The 8,642-nt window shown below is 36.5% G+C and overlaps 1 long non-coding RNA gene across 1 annotated transcript; it reads right to left on the minus strand.

The window, feature by feature from the left end:
• Positions 1-3,022: 3,022 nt before the first annotated feature.
• Positions 3,023-5,666, minus strand: LOC119722019. Its single transcript, XR_005270373.1, has 3 exons — positions 5,616-5,666; positions 4,460-4,543; positions 3,023-3,318 (listed from the first exon to the last, which is right to left on the minus strand). It is a non-coding gene; the product is annotated as an uncharacterized LOC119722019 (long non-coding RNA).
• Between the last annotated feature and the right edge of the window lie 2,976 nt (positions 5,667-8,642).

An 8,642-nucleotide genomic window follows, 5' to 3' on the forward strand; every position in this document is an offset into this window, starting at 1 on the left:
ACAGCAAGAGCAGTTGTGACCTGTCCCGATTTCAAATCCTTACAAATCCTAAAAAAAAAAAAAAACATTTTCGTTTGCGATAATCACATAATATTGGGTCCAGTCTCCAAAGATCACATCTTCTGTGCAAAACAATACAACTACTTGCCTCATTACTTAAAATCCGGCTCCTGAAATATAATGCCGTATACATGTTATATTTAGGACCCCCCCCCCAAAAAAAACAAGGAAATAATATGTTGCAGCCTGACGCCAATTTTTCTTCATATATCATCTCAATGAAGGTCAGTTATTGCAAAAAAATGATGATAAGACATGAATCCGGGACTTTCCAATTTTTTTAAGGAAATATTTGGACAGTTTTCTTTGATTATAGACTTGTACACAACTGCTGAAGTGCAGGTTGCAACATTTTTTCCAAAAACAACATCGGCTTATGTTACCTATGTACCCTTTTTTGAAGACCCGGACATTATTTTTGTCAGGAAAAATTGTTTTTATCCCCCTCCAAAATAAAACCAAAAAAAACCCATCAAAACCCATACATAACTACCTTTTACCCTTGACTACATGCAGACACTACACAAATGTACATAAAGATCCCCCCAAAATATGTCATTTTGAAGCAGAATTTTCCAGGGGCCTTAACTCACGTACTAGAGAAAAGACTGTGTCTTGAGGTAAAATGCTGCAAATAACACTTTGCCGCCCTTCAACTTACAGAAAAGTACATACAAGTCTGTAAAATCGACCATTCAACAGACAAAAATCACTTCCACTTTTTGGAATTGTTGAAATTTTGCTGTGAATATATATTATAATGACTGACTTTATGTACCGTATGTGATTTGTTTTCAAATAGATTCTCCCTGGATAAAATATTTTTAATCGAAACCCCAGAGTTTTTTGTCAAAAATGTTCTCAAACATCAACTATTACAATAACCACTTTAACAATCGAAACCCAATAACTTTTATTAAATTTAAACATGAACACTCAAATAGTCCTGGTACTTTACTGGATGACAATAAAACTTTGATTCGCATTTCACATCACATTTTACACCAGCAACTAATGACTGTACTCTACCGGTACGCTCAAATAGTCCTGATATGGCGATAAACCTTTGATTTGCATTTCACAATTACATTGACAGTTGAGAGATGTATTTCCACCAGTCACCAAAGGCAGTACTCTACCTTTAATGCATTTGTCGAGAGTGGTGACTAACAATGAGTTGGGGTCAAGTGATTTTCATAAACAAGCATTATTCGAAAACATACAATTAGTAAAAAATTCCTTTGATAAAAAACACACATATATCAACTGAAGCTCCATAACTTTGCTGCCCTACCACTTGAGGACAAAATCAACATAAGAAAAAATTACTCCAACCTATCCATTTGAAATTATTAGAATTTACTGTGAATATAATGTGACTGAATTCATAGAAGTTATTGTTTGTCTTATTTCCTCCCCTGAAAACAGGCTCTCCATATAAAGAATGTTTTGATGAAAAATCCATATTATTACAATACATTTGTTTGATTGCAAACCATCCAAGTTTTTTTTGTCAAAAACGTTCTCAAACATCAACTATTACAATAACCACTCTAACAATCGACAAAGCCCAATAACTGTTATTAAATTTTTAGCATGAGCACTCGAATAGTCCTGATACTTTCCTTGATGGCGATAAACCTTTGATTTGCATATTTCACAATTACATTGAAAGTTGAGAGTTGTATTTCCACCAGTCACCAATGGCAGTACTCTACCTTAATGCATTTGTCGAGAGTGGTGACTAACAATGAGTTGGGGTCAAGTGATTTTCATAAACAAGCATTATTCGAAAACATACAATTAGTAAGAAAATTCCTTTGAAAAAAAACAACATATATCAACTGAAGCTTCATAACTTTGCCGCCCTACAACTTGAGGACAAAATCAACATAAAAAAAATTACTCCAACCTTTCAGCTTGAAATTATTAGAATTTAATGTGAATATAATGTGACTGAAAGTGAATGTTTGTCTTTTTTATGAAAATAGGCTCTCCCTTGATAGAATGTTTTGGTTAAAAATCCATTAATTACAATACATTGGTTTGATTTGCAAATCCCCCAGTTTTTCATCAAAAACATTCTCAAACATCAACTTTAACATTAATTACTTTCAACTCCAACAATCGATTATTACTTTCAACTCCAACGATCGATAATACCCAATCACTGTTGTTTAATTGAAACACAAATACTTTAAAGATTATGCAGGAAAATGTGGTGCATGTACATGTATTTCATGGGTTATTAAGAAGAGGCTCTCAGGTCAAATTCAATATTTTTTTCCTACACACACTTTCTAATAGCCAGAGTCCTTATGAAAGTTGAAAACAGATCACAAGTCTCTTGCCTAATATTTAATGGTAAAAAATATCATTTTATTTTGATACCCTTCCATTAAAATTGAAAAAAAAATTTGTCATATTAACAACTATATACCGGTAGGTCTGTACATTTTTTGAAAGGAATTCTCAGTTCATGTCTGCGTGTGCATGACTATCAATCAAAGTGAGGTAGATTTAAGATTCTTTAATAAAATCTTGACTTAAATAGTCCGTGAAATCTGTTGATTTTTTTTTCCACATGCCTTTACATTTTGAACACAACTTATTTGAAAACTATTTTAAACATCAAGGCAATACTCAGCGGCGATAAAGTTCAGGTTCCAAGCCTTAAAATGGTATAAAAATAATAGTGGTACTTTTTCCGCACCGATGCTAGAGCCTCGTCAAAAAAGCTGCAGGCTTTCTGGGACACACGCTGTATTAAATATACAGGCCTACTTTTTGTTTGTACAAGTGTCGTCACGCTCAGGTTTCATACAAAAGGAGCATCAACTAAAAAGACTTTTGACAACATTTTAATGGAGGTTTTCCCACTGCCATGATTACTCCCTTGAGGATTCTTTGACTATTGGAAAAAAAAGTGCAGAAAAAAAAATAAAAGACTTTAGAGCCCTCTTCAAGCTACATGTACGTTACTGTTTCGTGTGGTACTTAACACACAGTACCAATACAAAGCACTGTAGTACTTTGTACTGCAGTAGCCTTTATCTTGTGCTTTTTCTCCTGACCGCGTTTATTATATTATAGACCTTATACTTACGCACTGCCAGGTTCTTTTGTCCAATATGGGAACTGAAGCTGTGATACAAGCTTGACATTCCTTCTTCCCTGGTACCTTTTCTTTCAAGATGAGTTCTCTCATTTGTGCCCAGATGCAGGATGTCTCTTGTTTGGACCAAGGAAATTTGTCTCCTAAATAGAAATATTTGTAAATAAACATAAATATTTTTATAAACAAATTATTCCACATGATAAATGTACAATGTACATGTACGCAGTCAATTTTAGCAACCATCCTATATTACAAATGTAGAAGTCTTTTTCAAATGCAATCATGATAATAAAAAGAAAGATGTTATAAATTACACCATCAGTGCATAAATTAAATATTTACATTACACGTATTGCCCATGGCAACACTATTGTCTGGGCTAAATTATATAATGTCACCTTTTTAGAAAGGTGGGAGAAAGGCTCAGTTTCAGACGTGGAAATGGTGCATTTCCCATAATAAATCCTATTTAAATAAAAAACTACAATCACTACAGTTATATGTAAATACAACTTCTCAAATCAAACTCAACTCTTACAGAGTTATGTCAATGACAGCACTTTATAATCACTCAGAAGTGTTAAATCAAAATTGATTGGGTTAAATTCAACATGTTAACATGATTAATTAAAACATATACGGGGTGTGTATAAAAATAGGAAACCCAAAAGTAAATGAATATGTACAAAATCAAATAACTTTTTCCTCATAAATTATAGACAAGTGTCTGTGACCATGGATGACTGGCTGGTTTGTTATGCAACGGCTGAAATGGCAGTGGGCGAAATGGGACAACATTCAAAGCTTTGTGTGGAAAGTAGAGGTGGAAGTGACATTAAAGACATTGGTTCAAAAGGAGTTAACTTCAACAATGAGAGTGGTTTAATCACAGTGTCAACATTGAATAATTTGTTGTCAAGAAAATGTTGTCTTCTTTCGTTAAAAAAAGCCGGTTCACATGCCCTGAATACCAATTGCCAGTTTGCAACAACTTGGCCCAGTGCAGGTTTTGACCCTTGACAGAATAACAGTGACTGCTCAGTCATCCATGGTCACAGACACACAATCAGGGTATCACTGGAAAGAGGAGACATGGATCTTTCATTTGGTCTATAATTTATTTGGAAATGTTCATTAGATATTATATAAATTACAATTGGGTTTCCTTTTTTTTGTGGAACCGCCCTGTATGCAGGTCGTTTTAAATTTTTAAAGAGTTTTCACAGATCAATCTTTTTTTATCAGAAACATGTGTTTTGCAAACAATATCATGGAACCCACCCTTTCCTGATACACGAAGAGGTCTTGATCCTTCAGCTAACTCGGATGGCATCTCACGTGAGCTGGATCTGGTTTCAGTTTCGACTAAAGAATACACAAAAAAAATATGTTTCTAAACAAATGTTAAGGATGCAGGCCCTGTTCCTTGCCTGTGTGTTACACATTATATTGTTTAATGTAATACAGCTACATCTTGCAGTGGTTGGGATGTAGACAGACTGACCATTCAACCCAAGACCACAAGAATGCAGGACTGAGTTTCCCCAGCTAAGGTGGATCACACATTCTGGATGCATGGTTCCTCTTCTTGAAATTTTTTTGGGATAGCCAATCACAAGGCCCAAGACGGGCCACTCAAGGTGACGACTAAAAAGGAAGAATGGGAATAATCAAAGAGGAAAATGAAAAAGTAGAAAGACGACTATTGATGTTGCGTTTTAATTGAGACAGATCGTAAGTGGATTGAAAGCAGGATGCAAGAAGTGAGGGGAAAAACTGGATGAGTATCTCCTAGTATTCGCTTTGGGGAAAACAGTGTAAGGATGAGAATGGGCAGATAAACATGTGGAGCAGCAAAATGTATGTTTAGGTGGAACAACCAGTGGAAGTCCACTGGAGCACCTGCCAAATTAACATATGTTAAGAGCTCAAAGAAGCTACAGAACGACTGAGAGGTTCCAGGGAAGAAGCTAGGTCACGTCCTACTAGATTTGCAATACGTCTTTAAATTTTTTTCAAGCAGGGACAAATGACAAGCTGGAGCACCAGCCCAAATATGACAACAGTATTCCATGACAGCACACATTGTGGACTTATACAAGTAGAGCATAACTGCTGGAGGAAGATATTGCCGGGCACGACATAAGCAGCCTACTATCAATGGGCCTGATATCATGTACATGTATCAAGAAAGTAGTAAGTTAAACTGAAATGTTTATAGTTGCTTTAGTAACAATTCAATTTAATTTCACTTAGGCATGGGCGTTGCACAGGGGGGCAAGGAGGGGGGGGCGCTTGCCCCCCCCCCCTGGAAAAGCAACCAAAAAAAAAATAGGAAGGAAGAAAAAAAAAAGAAGAAAAAAGAAAAGAAAAAGAGGCGCGAAGTCATAGTGGTGTAAATTTAATGAGTTGGGGGGGGGGGCAAATATCAACCTACCTCTTCTTGGAGTACACCTAGGTGCACATGAAGGGCTTGGTTCTCTGGCTGTGATGATGACTTGTTGAAACAGGTTTGAAGTGAGACTAGAAAAAAAGAAGAAGACTTTTATTGAAAATTAAATTTCAACAAAATGATTTTGCATGGAATTTATAAACATTCATTGAACAGTTATCCGTAGAATTTTCCACAAAGAAAACAGGAAGGTAACAGGTAATTTTTATGTCATCTTTCAAAGCTCCAGTCAGTAGCGTGTCACTCGTAGCTGCTCTATTTTCTTGTCTACACAATTGATAGCAACGCGAGGCCAGCGAATGATGGCCGTAAAAAGGGGCTTCAGAAAATTCGCAATTTTCTTGGCAAACCACAACCGATCCAAACAAACAAAGTTGTTTTGGGGTAGTTAAAGACCTACTACATACATTCATCAAGGTATTTTTTCTATAAAGAAAGATTTCCATGCATTTTGACGATATTATTTCACGGACAAATCGACTAAAAATTAGGTCATGCAATTTCCGGTGTTTTTTTTAGAACGACGAAAGTCTCCCAAAGTAATCAAAGGAAAGAGTGAACCTTCATCTACAAGTAATCTCGTGAACGTGATGTCGTTAGTATTTAAAGAATTCTATGTACACCTAATGTTTCCAACAACTTTCATTTTTTCACAACGCGAAAAGATCGTCACCATTGTAAAGCATAGAGTGAGGAACCCAAACACGGTGTGACCTTGTGACCCCATACGCATCGCCTGCACACTGATTAGTCGAGCTTGAGATGGCCTGCTTAATATTCATAAGTCATTCATTGCACGTTCGCACGTGCTGTTCAGGCTGTTGGCCTACTTACGTTCATTTACATGCGTACATGTGATTGTGAATCATGAAATCTCGCAAAAGTCTTCATTTTTTAACAGGCAATTTGGACCAAACATTAGAAGACTTCTGCACGTGTTTCACATGAAAATGAAGCGTATACTTGCCTTTATGTACTAAGCCTTGACATTTGTTTTGGCCTTTTTTAAGAATCGAATGTACACCTAAAAATTAACGGCCCTCGATTTTGTTGATAAAAAATATGATTTTGTTTGACAGGCCATAACAACACTTTATATTTGTCAAAAGCAGTTATTTTTGTTATCAAAATAAAACACACGATTTCCACTTTTTGACTTATTTAGCCATCTTGGCCAAACAGTGCATGTATTGAGGCACTTTTTGTGTTTTTCTGTAATCTCGAATACATCTCGTAAAATCTTGCGTACGCTTTTGGGCCATGCGTGCTTGACCTCGGGACGAGAAACTGACGTCAAACAGGGCTGTGTGCGTGACACGGCTACTGACTGGCTCTCTCAATTCATTATGTAATTTCAATTCCAATTATAATGGTAATGAATCAAGGCAGGCAATGCACCCTTGTTTCAATTTATTTGATGTCTTTAGCCAACATGAGTTAGTTATATCCCATAATGTAGCTGCATGAGCTGCACAGGAATAGTAAAGTTAATGTTTGTAAAAAATTTGTTAAATCTACCCTGGTTCATTTCCTGTTCATCTTCATCTCCATCGTCATCAATTTCATCAGTTGCTTCCATCTCAATATCTGCATATAATTTACAAAAACAATATCCAATGAAGAAGTGGGTAGCCAGTAAGAAAAACTAGAAGCCCAATATAACAACAAATACCCCACACACAACAAATACCCCAAACACACCAAAGAAAGGACAGACAAACAAACAACCAAACAGACAGACAGACAGACAATATAGACGATTATGACAATTTTGAAAATTTTGATGAGAAAACTTGTTTTTCTGGTAGTGCTACACATCTATTGTGCCAATATTCTCATTATTAAGTAAATGTAAACAGACCAAATGTGAAAAGGCTTAGTCTTGCTGCAGAATAAAGACCTCTAGGTTGTGATCATATTGGCAAGAAAAGTGTGCCTTCTGCTCTGTACTCTACTGTCATGGCATGCAACACCCCATCTGTCTGAATCTTGCAACTATGACCACAACCTAACTTTTAATCCTATATTGAATTAATTGTTCTTTCTTATAACCACAAATGCCGTTTAATAAGGAGACACTTAATGGTCATAACTAGCACCTTAGGGAGACAAAATGGAATATGCTGACATTTCAATGTCACCCTTATGTCTCAGCTCCTATTTAGAGGCAGATTTTTAATGCCGTAAATAGGCTACATTGATTTCAGATTTGTATTCAAGGCACTGCAAGTGGATCACAAGTCCCTACAAGTCCATCACAAGTCTTTTAGTCTTATCACTAGCTTTTCAAATGAACCGCTTCAAAAGCATTCATTTGTCATTGTTCATCAATAGTTTCTTGTGAATGGCATTTATGGAAAGACTTGTGAGTGGATTTGTGAAACGTCTTGCAGGGAACTTGAATACAACTCTGACTCCTGGTCCCAAAAAATAATACCATAAACATATTGGGGTTGGATGGTGTAAAATTGGGGTTAAGGGTCAGAAAAGGTGGAATCTGATGTAAAGGTCCATAGGAAAGTCTCCCTTAAGTAAGGTACCACTACAGTATTGGTAAGTATGTGTATTTATTTACCTTCAACTTGTATGTCATCCAGAGACTTGCCTGCCCATTGGCCCACATCACCAGCATCAATGGCCATCAATAACTTGGAGACCTTGCACAGTTCAATTGTTGAGTCCTGCACCCTGTAGAAGTCTTTATGTATGTTGACGCTATGGCCAAGATGGCTAGCAACCCATTCTAATTGGTGTGGCTGTAGGCTTAGAATCTGTGCAACTGTTGCAGTGTATTTCTGCATTTTAGTTGTGCGGATGTCTTGTGGTGAGTCAAGAGACACTTCTGAGATAATTTCTTTGAGAACATGACCAGCCTGCATGTGTGTGGATGGTGTGTTTCTCGCAAACATATACTGGTTGGATGGAGGAATGAAAAGATGCCTCAACTTGGAAATTGCATTTAGTGATTTACTGCAGTCTGGAGGAACAATAACAGGGACTGTTCGCCCCCGT

The sequence above is a fragment of the Patiria miniata genome, unplaced genomic scaffold (genome assembly GCF_015706575.1).
Source record: "Patiria miniata isolate m_02_andy unplaced genomic scaffold, ASM1570657v1 HiC_scaffold_14, whole genome shotgun sequence".
NCBI lineage: Eukaryota > Metazoa > Echinodermata > Asteroidea > Valvatida > Asterinidae > Patiria > Patiria miniata.